Raw genomic sequence first — 9,786 nt, forward strand, 5'->3', positions numbered from 1 at the left:
TGGCCAGAATTAAAACTTTTAAATTGAGCTGTTTGAGCTCTTTAAATTGAGCGGGGAGGAATTAAACTTATAGACTTATTTTTTGCCTTTCATCTCTATAGGTTTGTTTGTTTGTTCGTTTTTTGAGATAGGATCTGGCTCTGTCACCCAGGCTGGAGTGCAATGGCATGATATCTTCTTACTGCAACCTCTGCCTCCTGGGCTCAAACCATCCTCCCACCTCAGCCTCCAGAATAGCTGAAACTACAAGTATGTGCCACCATGCCCAGCTAATTTTTTTTGTATTTTGTAGAGATGGGGTTTTGCCATGTCATCCAGGCTGGTCTCAAACTCTTGGCCTCAAGCGACCCTCTTGCCTCAGCCTCCCAAAGTGCTAGGATTCCATGTGTGAGCCTCCATGCCTGGCCCATCTCTGGAGTTTCTGTTTCCATTTTACTTGATGCTACTAAATGCCCTTAAATGGTCCCCAGCTTAGTGATCCTCTGAATTGTTGGTGGCCAGTGCTCCAATCAGCTCTCTGGGATGGATGAACCTTTACTGACGTCTGTGGGTCCAAATATCTTTGCTCCATTGGCCCCTGACTTTCTCTACCAGCAAGCAGCCTTGATCTGGGAAATCACCTAGCTGGGAGGAGCAAGGCAGAAAGTGGGAGGGAGGGTGGAGTGGGGGAGCGGGGCTGGGGAGGCCTGGGCTCCAGTTCTGATATATATGTGTATATATATATATATATTTTATTTTTTTTTTTAGCAGGGTCTTGCTCTATTGCCCAGGCTGGAGTGCAGTGGTGCAGTCATGGCTCACTACAGCCTTGAACTCCTGGCGTCAAGTGATCCTCCTGCCTCAGGCTCTCAAAGTGCTGGGATTACAGATGTGAGCCACCATGTCCAGCCCCAGTTCTTTTTCTTTTTTTTTTTTTTTTTCATTTTTTCTTTTTTTGAGACAGAGTCTCGCTCTGTCACCCAGGCTGGAGTGTAGTGACGTGATCTTGGCTCACTGCAACTTCCACCTCCTGGGTTCAAGTGATTCTTGTGCCTCAGCCTCCCGAGTGGCTGGGACTACAGGCATGTGCCACCACACCTGGCTAATTTTTGTATTTTAATAGAGATGGAGTTTCACTATGTTGGCCAGGCTGGTCTCGAACTCCTGACCTCAGGTGATTCACCTGCCCCAGCTTCCCAAAGCAGCCCCATTAACCTAGCCCCTGGGAGAGTGGTCTGTGGAGGGAGTCTCCAAAGCCTACTCTGTCTCAGATTTCAACTCCTTCTGCCTTTCTGGGATTCTGGGAACCGCTCCCATGCCTCACCCCATTTTCCCTGCAACAGATGAACAGAAGGAATGTCTGCCATGAGCTACTGCTCTGTCCACCCTGCATAAGCTTGTGGCCCCGTGCGGTGGGTCTGGGATGGGGCTGCAGGGCCACTGTGGAGGCAGCGGGACTAGCCAATGTGGCTAGGTGGGAGGAGCCCTGCAGGTGACCTCCTGGAATGGGAAAATAAGCAAGATCATGTGGTGGCCTCAGGAAGGGCTGGAGGCATGGCTGGCTCTTCATCAGCATAGAGGTAGGGAGGGGGCAAAGCAGAAAGTCCTGCCTCAGTCCCCCACTTTCCCTGCATGTTGATACCAGGGCTTTTGGGTATTTGTTCTTGTTTCCTCGTTTGCCTCCTCCTCATCCCCATCCCTGTGGCTGCAGTCCTGGTCCCGTGTCCTGCCCTGGGGGTGCACAGGCTGCCTGTGGAATGAGTGAGGAAGGATGGGAGGACTGATGGTGCAGTGGATAGACAATTAAGGGAGGAGCAGGTGACAGAGAAGGAGGCAAACAGTGAGTGGCTGCATGGCTGTGAAAAGCAAGGAAAGTTGGTGAGGAGTGTCCAGTACCAGAGGGGCTTTGGGTGTGGGTGGATGGAAATGAACAATTCGCCAAAAAAAGAACACTACATAGCCAGGTGTAGTAGTGCATGCCTGTGGTCCCAGCTACTTGGGAGGCTGAAGTGTGAGGATCGCTTGAGCCCGGGAGGTCAAGGCTGCAAAGAGAGATGATCGCACCACTGCACTGCAGCTTGGGTGACAGAATGAGTTCCTGTCTCCAAAACAAAACAAGACAAAACAAACAAACAAAAACAGAAAAAGGGGAACACTACAGAAAGGTGAGGGCCATTCTGTGTTCTCACTCAGGGCCCTGGAAACAGGATGATCCCAGATGGTGAGGTGGAGGTGAGGACATTGCTGTATGAGCGGAGAGTTGGCTGAACTGCTAGAATCTCTTCCTCTGAAACGAAGCAGTGCAGGGATGGGGTGGGGAAGGTTGTCAACCAGCCAGCATGCTCCTGGGCCTGTGGAAGGGAAGAGTGTCCACGGTTCACTTGGGGTCCCAGGGACCTTGCCAGCCCTGTACTGGGCTTTGGCATGAAGGGGTGGAGAAGCTCTTCCAAGCTCTGACTGGTGTCTTGGTTACTAAATCCTGAGGGTGGCATGATGAGAACACCAGTGGGGAGCCTTTGGCTGTGGAGTTCTGTGAGTGAGGCAGCATGAAGCAGAAGTTGCCTCTAGATGTCGCCATCTGACCACGCTGGCATCAGCTGAGTGCCGTTGGAGGAAAATGTTCATGAGATGTGGCCTGAGGCCTGTCCCCAGCCCAAGCTGGGTCGCCCGGCGACTGCAGCCTGGAGCACCTTCGGAAAGCCTCCTGGGACTCGGGATGTCTTTGGGGCTGGGATCAAGTGTGGGTGGAGGAAGGGCCGGTCCTGTGGTCACCCAGCCCTGTCTTGTAGGGAAGGAACTGCTGGGGTCCCAGGAGAAGCCAGAGCCAGGCAGTGGGCTCCAGATGGTGGGGGAGTGGCTGCCACCTTGACCATCTTCCCCCGCATGGCTGTTCTCCTCTGTGGACCGCCCCATGCCTCTGACCCCCATCCTCCCTACCCCATTCCCTACAGCCAGTCCCCACAGCCACTCTTCCAGCAGCCCGGGGGGCCATTCCCATCTGTCCTGCCCTGTCCCAGTTCCAATAATGGACTACACCACCTTTATCTTCCACTGCCCCAAATGACGGCTGTCCGTCTAGTCAGTTCCACCCACTACACCACAGTCATCGTGACCATGTCACTCCTTTGCTCCGAACCATGGCTCCCCCTCACCCTAAGGAGGAAAGCTCAGACTCCCTCTCCCCAGGGTGGCCTCTCCAGCCTCCTCCATCTGCTCCCAGCAGGGTGGGCATGGCTGTCACATGTTCCTAGAACATGCCAGGCCTTTGGCCTTGCTGTTCCCTCTGCTGGAACACCTACCACTGCACCATCCACCTCCACCTGTCTTGTTCCTGCGACTCAGCATGACTCTGCTGAAGCATCCCCTGCCCTGGGAAGACTTCCTGGCTTTCCAGGCAGTACCAGCTCCTGTCTCCAGTTCCCATGGCACTGGGACCTCCATCACATCTCCTCAGATAGCTTGCCAATGTCTGTCAGTCTGTCTGCCCTCTTGGCGGCACCAGGGACCTCCTCTGACTCTCCTCTGAGTCCCCAGGGATCAGCCCAGTGCCTGGTATGAAGCAGGCACTTGCACATGCATTTAAAATGTTAGGGAGGAAAGAGTGGGAAAAGAGAAAGAGATCCTTGTCTTTCCTCACAAACTGAAGTCACCTCTTGCAAGCATTGGGCCTGTGCCCTGGGTATCCCTGGGATGGAGCCCAGAACCCTCCACCTTTTGCTTCTTGCTGTGGGCTTTTTGTTTTGAGACAGAGTCTCACTCTGTTGCCCAGACTGGAGTGCAGTGGCACGATCATGGCTCACTGTAGCCTCAACAATGTCCGGCCTCTAAGCCCAAGCTAAGCCATCATATCCCTTGTGACCTGCACGTATACATCCAGATCACCTGAAGCAACTGAAGATCCACAAAAGAAGTGAAAATAGCCTTAACTGATGACATTCCACCATTGTGATTTGTTTCTGCCCCACCCTAACTGATCAATGTACTTTGTAATCTGACCCACCCTTAAGAAGTTTCTTTGTAATTCTCCCCACCTTTGAGAATGTATTTTGTGAGATCCACCCCCTGCCCGCCAAACATTGCTCCTAACTCCACCGCCTATCCCCAAACCTATAAGAACTAATGATAATCCCACCACCCTTTCTTTGCTGACTCTCTTTTCGGACTCAGCCCACTTGCACCCAGGTGAAATAAACAGCCTTGTTGCTCACACAAAGCCTGTTTGGTGGTCTCTTCACACGGACACGTGAGACAAACTTCCTCTGGCTCAGGTGATCCTCCCACCTCAGCCTTCCGAGTAGCTGGGGCTACAGGCGTGCACCATCACCTGGCTAATTTTTGTATTTTTTGTGGAGATGAGTTTTCGCCATGTTGCTCCAGCTGGCCCTGTTATGGTTTTAAGGATAACCACAAATTCCTTGACACTCTTTCCATCAAGGATTGGGGTCTAATTCCTCTCCTCTTGAATCTGGGCTGGCCTTAGAGTCTTGCTTATAACTGTCTCACGCACGTGCATGTGAAGAGAGTCCACCAAACAGGTTTTGTGTGAGCAACAAGGCTGTTTATTTATTTTGGACTCAAGGCGGGCTGAGTCCGAAAAAGGAGTCAGCAAGGGTGGTGGGATTATCATTAGTTCTTATAGGTTTGGGGATAGGCGGTGGAGTTAGGAGCAATGTTTGGCAGGCAGGGAGTGGATCTCACAAAGTACCTTCTCAAGGTTGGGGAGAATTACAAAGAACCTTCTTAAGGGTGGGGGAGATTACAAAGTACATTGATCAGTTAGGGTGGGGAAGAAACAAATCACAATGGTGGAATGTCATCAGTTAAGGCTATTTTCACTTCTTTTGTGGATCTTCAGTTGCTCCAGGCCATCTGGATGTATAAGTGCAGGTCACAAGGGATATGATGGCTTAGCTTGAGCTCAGAGACCTGACAATAACTAATAGAATATAGTAAGTCTTTATATAATGTCCTCACTTAATGTAGTTCTTGGAAATTGCAGGTTTAAGCAAAATGACTTACAAGGAAACCAATTTTGTCATAGGCTAATTGACATAAACAAGAGTTAAGTTCCTACAGCATATTTCTGGTGATAGAAATATCATCAAACTTCTAAATAAAGACCCAAATGCTTCTCATATTAAACATTGAAACACATTTAAGAAAGACTAATAGAAACAAGGCCAGGTGTGGTGGCTCACACCTGTAATCCCAGCACTTTGGGAGGCTGGGGAAGGCGGATCACCTGAGGTCAGGGATTTGAGACCAGCCTGGCCAACATGGGGAAACCCTGTCTCTCCTAAAAATACAAAAATTAGCCGGGCTTGGTGGTGAGCACCTGTAATCCCAGCTGCTCAGGAGGCTGAGGCAGGAGAATTTCTTGAATCCGGGAGGCGGAGGTTGCAGTGAGCCAAGATTGTGTCATTGCACTCCAGCCTGGGCAACAAGAGCGAAACTCCATCTCAAAAAAAAAAAAGAAAGAAAGAAAGATTAATAAAAACAAGTAATACAATTATTTATCCAGTTATTCCAGTTCAAGGTCATGGATGGCTGGAGCCTATCCCAGCAGCTCAGGGCGCCAGGCGGGAACCAGGCCTAGACAGGATGCCATTGCCTTGACTACACTCACACTCATGCAGACTGGGAGCATGCAGACAAGCTAGTTAATCTAACATGCACATCTTTGGGATGGGGGAAGAAACCAGAGTACCCAGAGAAAGTCCTCTACGGACTCCACACAGACAGTAGCCCCAGCCAGAAATAGATTTTTTTCTTCATCAGTTTTGTAACAAAATAATGTTGAACAAAATGAGCCAGGAGTTGTCGCACACCCCTGTAGTTCCAGCCACTTGGGAGGCTGAGGCAGAAGGATCGCTTGAACCCAGTAGTTTGAGGTTACAGTGAGCTATGATCATGCCACTGCACTCCAGCCTGAGCTGTCTCTAAAACAAACAAACAAACAAACAAACAAATCATTAAAAAAATAATAAAAGCTTTCAGTGACATCCTCCCATTCCTGCCTCCCACCATCCTCCCCTGCTTCCAAGGAGTCAGAAAAATGTCACAATCCCTTCATGATGTGCAAGGCTGAGTGTGACCTGGCCCTGCCCACTCTTCAACCCCATCTCATACCTCTACCACTTCTGTGCTTCAGCCACTCTGAGTTGCTTCCAGCGAGGGAGTCTCTCTGTTAACTGGACATAGTAGGGACTCAATTTGTGATAATTTGTGATCATAAACTAGGTCACATCTGTGAGCCTTGCTGAGCACTTTACATGTATTATCTCATTTAATCTTCATGCAACCCTATGATCAAGTATTATTAACCCATTTTACAGATGAAGAAACTGAGCCTGGGCATGTAAGAGGATGTGCCCAAGGTCACAAAAATAGTAAATGCAGAGTCAAGTTTGAAACCCTGGTGTCTGAATCCAAAGCTTCCTCAGCAATCATGTGATTCTACTGAATAGGTATTGATTTGATAAGAAGCATGTGCCCCACCTGCTCCCCAAAGGCCGGGCAGCAACTTAGGAGGGAGAGTGAGCTGTTGGTCTATGGAAGCATTCTAGCAAGAGCTGGGGAGCACTAGGCAAGATGTGAATTGGACGGAGTGTGGGGGCCCCACCCTGAGGCTGGGACCTCTGCCTATGCCTGGGATTGGGGGCTGTGTGCACGCATGGGTCATGGGATACCCTGTATATGGCCTTTCCCTGTGTCCAGGCCAGCCTAGTCCTTGGGGCTGGGGGTGGGCAAGAGCAGGTGGAAGCTTGGGGAGCCCGCCTCGAGCAGGCAGAGTCCAGCAGACCATAGCCTGTCCACTGTCCTGACCCTGTGGCCCTGGACTGGCCTCTGCCCTGGGCCTGGCACCTCTGGCTTGGGGAAGGGCCCAGAACTATTCAGGCACACAGTGAGGCCTGCCCTCCCACCTGCTACCAGGCAGAATTTATCTCAACTGAGTGAGAAATAGAGAGAGGGAGAGAGAAAGAGAGAAAGGGAGAGAGAGAGAGAGAGAGAGAGAGAGGCAACTGCGTAAGAGGATTTGAACAAAAATGGTTATGGCACTGGTGTTTGTAAGAAAGAGAAACTGGACACTGTTGACATGTCCTCCTCAAGGGCTGGACAAAGAGATTCTGATATGTCCATCCTGGCAGACTTTAGAAATAATTAGGAAAAGAAAAAGTGATGGGGGAAGATCTTTATAGTTTACCTGACAGGAAACTGCTAATTGTCAATACTGTAAATGTCGGGGGGAATTGATCACAAAACAGAATGTACAGTGTGACCCCAAGTTGAAATCCTTCCCCCAGCCCTCACACACACTCTTCCACCAGCTCCCTCGTGACTTACCCTATTGGCCAGTGGCCAGAGGGTGGGGGAGGGGACTTATCTTGGGAAGTGGATGAGATCACCCCAAGGCTGGCTGATTTAGTACTGGGTAACTTTTTCCACCCTTATGGCTCTCAGAGGCTTCTGTGCTGGCTCCTAAACCTTGGCGCCAACCTCAGGCTGGAGGGGGGTTATGCTCCCCCTCCCCAGGGTGGAGATGGTGGCCAAAGCCGGAGAGGGCACAGGTGCTGGGCTGACGCAGAGATGGAGTGGCAGAGGGGGTCTGGGGAGTTCCAGGGCTCAGCTGGGACCCTATGAGAACCCTGCTCCCAGCAGATCTGGGTGTCCTGTCATTTCCCAGGGACCTGTGTGTGCAGAAAATACATTTTGTGGATACAGGAATATCCCAGAGGATAGCCACTGTGTGAAGGGCTGAGGGGTCTCCCTGGCAGTGCCTCTAACACCTTGGCATGTCTTGGGATTCCAGTCAGCCAGCCGGGCTCTCCTTGGACAGGACTCCCCTTGTTTCTGGCCAAAATTCTGGTGAGGATGGTTGTGGGAGGAAGAGATAAGTCTGCGTTGGGAAAGGGACTAGGGCTCAATTCCAGCTCAGCAAATAAATATTCTGTTCAACCCTCTGCCTGCCCCCTACCTCCCATGCCCCCACTCTCCCACACCCCGGTGCCTATCAGGCGACTTCCAGCCTTAAGGAAACTTTGCAGTGTGTCCCAATCCCCTGAGCACAGCCACACCTCTGAGCCTTTGCCCAGACAGTTGTCCCAGCCTGACCACCTTTCCCCTCTCCAGCTGCCTTTGTCAACCCCCACCCTGGAGCTGGGTCAGGTGCCATCTGTCCCCAAGTCAGCGTCCATCATGTCAGCTTGTCTATGTTCAGCTGGGGTGAGCCTGAGGGAAGGAGCTGGGTCCAGGGAAAATTCTAGGACATGCTGGATGAAGGAAACAGTGGGCTCCTGGAAGGGATCAGGGGTTGGGAGAGGACCAACTGTGTGCTCACACCAACTGTTCTGTGCCAGGGCCTCAAGGGGGGCACCTAGGAGCCTCAGGCCCCTTAAACCCCACAGCAAACAGCAAGAGAACAGGGTGTGGGGCACTCTGCCTGGGCTCTGCCGGCGAGGAGCAGGAACTGGACAGAACCAGAGTGAGCTGGAGTGTCTCCTCCTTAGGCTGGGACCTGGGCAGCAGGGCTGGGAATGGAATTCTCCAGTTGGATGGAGCTGTTCCTGGAAAATCCCTATATGCCCTCCCAGAAATGTGCTCTTGTGCCTGGCTCTTGCTTCTTCAGAGTTGGAGGAGAAGGGACCTTTCTGCTGCTAGGCAATTCAGGCAAGGCCCTTACCCTCTCTGGACCCCTGGGCCTAGACTCCAGGACAGATGAGCAGGGATTCGTGCCATCTATTGAGTGCCATCTGTCAGCCTCACTAAATTCCCTCACCCACCCTGAGAGGCAGGGATCAGGGTTCCCATCATTTGGGAAGGAGGTAGATGCTCGGAGATGCCAAGTGGCTTACCCAAGGTCACATAGCTGAGTTGGGACTCAAGCCCCTACCGATCAAGCGTCAGCCTGCACGCCTGGCCCTGTGCCTGCCACTCAGAATAACCCTTGTGGTTCTGGGCATGGATCGTGGCCCATCACCTGGAACCTATTTTTGTCCTTCGGGTAACAAGGAAGTCTCACCTTGTGCAGTAACCATTTGGGACAAGGATGGAACATATGACCCCCCAACCCCAGCTGATCCTGCTGCCCTGCCGGGAAGTGACCCCAATAGGGAAGGGGAGGGCCTGCCCCAGCCACTTCCCAGAACTTGGCTTCCTACCCTCATCCCCCTCTTCTCAGCAGCCCATACCCCTGCACACACACACACCCCCCATAACCAGGGTCCCAGAGCATCTACATTTGTCCTTAGGATCCATTGCCACGCCTTATGCAGTGGCAATGCCACTTTCTCACATCTAGCTGTGGACCAAGCCCATTTCCTCAGGTTCCAGTCAGAGGGCTCTAGAACCCAGGTACAGTGGCCAGCCAGGGATCTAGCATCTAGAACTGGACATTCAGAATTGGGGGCCTGGAATCCTATGGGGCAGTGGCTGATGGCATTTGAAGAAATCACAGAAGCTGTGGGCACGACTACATCCACTCTGAAAGGTCAAGTGCCATCTCGAGGGTCAACCCCAAAAGCCTTTTATAGAAGGGGGGATTCCTGTATGGAGTGGAGCACAGAGACATAGAGGGCACCCCAGCAGACTGAGAGGGGCTGCTTTCTGCTGAAACTAGGCGTGTACACATGTATGGGGATGGGGTGGGAAGGGTCATGTCCCGAACCCAGTAACATAAAATAAATGCATAGAAAAAAGACTGGAAAGAAATCTGGTAAAAACATAACTATAACAACAAAACCAAGAATGACTGCAGCTGTAATGACAATAATAACAGAAGCTGTTCCATTTTTTGAGAGCCAATTATGT

This window comes from Gorilla gorilla, chromosome 18 (genome assembly GCF_029281585.2).
Source record: "Gorilla gorilla gorilla isolate KB3781 chromosome 18, NHGRI_mGorGor1-v2.1_pri, whole genome shotgun sequence".
NCBI classification, from domain to species: Eukaryota; Metazoa; Chordata; class Mammalia; order Primates; family Hominidae; genus Gorilla; species Gorilla gorilla.